We start from the raw sequence: 3,730 nt of genomic DNA, 5'->3' as shown, positions 1-3,730 counted from the left end.
TGTCTCCAGATGACATGATACTTACAGATAGGAAATCCAAAAGATGCCACCAGGAAACTACTAGAGCTAATCAATTAATCTAGTAAAGCTGAAGAATACAAAATTAATACACAGAAATATCTTGAATTCCTATACACTAACAATGAAAGATCAGAAAGAAATTATCTGATTTCTTTGATAATTTAGAGGAAACAATCTAATTTGCCATCACATCAAAAAAAAAAAAAAGTAGAAGCAAACCTATCTAAGGAGGCAAAAGACTTGTACTCTGAAAACTGTAAGACACGGATATGAATGAAATTGAAGATGACACAAACAGATGGAAAGATATACCATATTCTTGGATTGGAAGAATCAGTATTGTCAAATAACTATACTACCCAAGGCAATAAACAGATTCAGTGCAATGCCTATCAAATTACCAATGGCATTTTTCACAGAACAAGAACAAAACTTTCAAAGTTAGTGTGATAACACACACACACACACACACACACACACACACAAACAGCCAAAGCAATCCTGAGGGGAGAAAAAAAGGAGATGGGGGAGTCAGTCTCCCTGACTGCAGCCTATACTACAAAGCTACAGTCATCAAAACAGCATGGTACTGACAGAAAAACAGAAATATAGATCAGGAGAACAGGATAGAAAACCAAGAAACAAACCCATGCACCTATGGTCACCTTAATCTATGATAAGGAGGCAGGCAATAATATACAAGAAGGAAAGAGTCTCTTCAAAAAGTGGTGCAGGGAAAACTGGACAGATACATGTAAAAGAATTAAATTAAAATTTTAGTACCATACACAAAAATAAACAAAGTTGATGAAAGACCTAAATTAAGACTGTATACTATAAAACTCCTAGAAGAAAATATAGACAGAACACTCTTTGATATAAATCACAGCAGTATCTTTTTGCATCCACTTCCTAGAATAATGAAAAAAAACAAAAATAAAAATTAAATGGGACTTAATTAAACTTAAAGGCCTTTGCCCAGTAAAGGAAACCATAGACAGAACAAAAAAACAACACCAGAATGAAGAAAATATTTGCAAATGATATGACTGACAAAGGATTAATCTCCAAAATTTATGAACTGCTCATGCAGCTCAATATCACAAAGCCAAATAACCCAACTCCAAGTGGGTACAAGATCTAAACAGACATTTCTCTTAAAAAAAGAAGATATACACTGGGCAGCTGGCAGGGCAGCTGGCAGGGCAGCAGACGGGCGCGACAGGACCTCTTTGCCTCATTTTAGCCCTAGCAACACCCAGAAACTGTGCTGGCTGCCAGCACCATGAAGATCTGGACTTCAGAGCATGTCTTCGACCACCCATGGGAAACTGTTACAACTGCAATACAGAAATACCCAAACCCTATGAACCCGGGTGTGGTTGGAACTGATGTACTGGACAGACACATATGTCCCTCTGGAAAGTTGCACAGCCATAGACTTCTCAGCACAGAGTGGGGGCTGCCTTCCATTGTGAAATCTATTATTGGTGCAGCAAGAACCAAAACATATATGCAAGAATATTCTGTAGTGGATCCTGTAGAGAAAACAGTGGAACTTAAATCTACAAATACTTCATTTACAAATATGGTTTCAGTAGATGAGAGACATATGTAAACCACATCCTCAAGACCCAGAAAAAACTATTTGACTCAAGAAGCCATAATTACCATGAAAGAAGTCAGTCTCAGCAGTTACCTCAAGGTAACCCTCGAGGGCTGATGGCAAGTACAATATCATCAAATGCTAACAAAGAAACAGAAGATATTAAGAAGAGGTGGCAAGAATGCACAGAAGATCTATACAAGAAAAGATCTTCATGACCCAGATAATCAAGACAGTGTGATCACTCACCTAGAGCCAGACATCCTGGAATGAGAAGTCAAGTGGGAAGCATCACTATGAACAAAGTGAATGGAAGTGATGGTATTCCAGTTGAGCTATTTCAAATCCTAAAAGATGATGCTATGAAAGTGCTGCACTCAATATGCCAGCAAATTTGGAAAACTCAGCAGTGGCCACAGGACTGGAAAAGGTCAGTCTTCATTCCAATCCCAAAGAAAGGCAATGCCAAAGAATGTTCAAACCACTACACATTTGCACTCATCTCACACACTAGCAAAGTAACACTTAAAATTTTCCAAGTCAGGCTTCAACAATACATGAACCATGAACTTCCAGATGTTCAAGCTGGATTTAGAAAAGGCAGAGGAACCAGACAACAAATTGCCAATATCCATTAGATCATTGAAAAAGCAAGAGAGTTCCAGAAAAAGCATCTACTTCTGTTTTATTGACTATGCCAAAGCCTTTGTCCATGTGGATCACAACAAACTCTGGAAAATTCTGAAAGAGATGGGAATACCAGACCACCTGACCTGCCTCTTAAGAAATCTGTATGCAGGTCAGGAAGCAACAGTTAGAACTGGACATGGAACAACAGACTGGTTCCAAATCGGGAAAGGAGTATGTCAAGGCTATATATTGTTACCCTGATTATTTAACTTATATGCAGAGTACATCATGAGAAACACTGGGCTGGATGAAACACAAGCTGAAATCAAGATTGCTGGGAGAAAAATTAAAAAACTCAAATATGCAGGTGACACCTTCCTTAAGGCAGAAAGCAAAGAACTAAAGAGCCTCTTGATGAGAGTGAAAGAGGAGAGTGAAAAAGTTGGCTTACAACTCAACATTCAGAAAATTAAGATCATGGCATCTGGTTCCATCACTTCAAGGCAAACAGATGGGGAAACAACGGAAACAGTAAGAGACTTTATTTTGGGGGGCTCCAAAATCACTGCAGATGGTGACTGCAGCCATGAAATTAAAAGACACTTGCTCCTTGGAAGAAAAGCTACGACCAACCTAGATAGCATATTAAAAAGCAGAGACATTACTTTGCTAATAAAGGTCCATCTAGTCAAAGCTATGGTTTTTCCAGTGGTCATGTATAGATGTGAGAGTTGGGCTATAAAGAAAGTTGAGCACCAAAGAATTGATGCTTTTGAACTGCGGTGTTGCAGAAGACTCTTGACAGTCCCCTGGACTGCAAGGAGATCCAACCAGTCCATCCTAAAGGAAATCAGTCCTGAATATTCATTGGAAGGACTGATGTTGAAACTGAAACTCCAATACTTTGGCTAGCTGATACGAAGAACTAACTCATTTGAAAAGACCCCAATGGTGGGAAAGATTGAAGGCAGGAGAAGTGGATGACAGAGGATGAGATGGTTGGATGGCATCACTGACTCAGTGAACATAAGTTTGAGTAAACTCCAGGAGTTAATGATAGACTGGGAGGCCTGGCATGCTGCAGTCCATGAGGTGGCAAAGAGTCGGACAGGACTGAGCAACTGAACTAAACTTAACTGAATAAAGGCCGAGAATCAATGGAGTGTGTAATACAAAAATGCTGAAATTGAGGAACTGACAGCTTTGGCAAGAGGAAGCATACAGACATCAATGGCAACAGCAGCATTCGTGAAGAAATGATAATGGCACCAGTTCCCCAAATCTATGCAAGCTGGCAGTATATAATATTTGTTATTTTAAAAATACAACTCTATTTTAGGTAGAATTCTTTTTAATAAGCTAAAGAAAAGTTATGTGACTTGATCAAACCAAAGAGGTGCAGGGTTTCTAAATAAAAGGGATCAGCTGAAATTCGTATTGTCAGAAATGACTGATTTTGAGCATTCTAGTATA

The 3,730-nt window shown here is 38.8% G+C and overlaps 1 pseudogene; it reads left to right on the top strand.

Moving 5' to 3' along the window:
* Positions 1-1,306: 1,306 nt before the first annotated feature.
* LOC136167163 (PRELI domain containing protein 3B-like) lies at positions 1,307-3,517 on the top strand (annotated as a pseudogene).
* Positions 3,518-3,730: the final 213 nt, after the last annotated feature.

Source organism: Muntiacus reevesi, chromosome 1 (genome assembly GCF_963930625.1).
Source record: "Muntiacus reevesi chromosome 1, mMunRee1.1, whole genome shotgun sequence".
In the NCBI taxonomy this organism is placed as follows: Eukaryota; Metazoa; Chordata; class Mammalia; order Artiodactyla; family Cervidae; genus Muntiacus; species Muntiacus reevesi.
The sequence above is the reverse complement of the archived record's forward strand: the minus strand, read 5'-3'. Positions and strand labels throughout refer to the sequence as shown.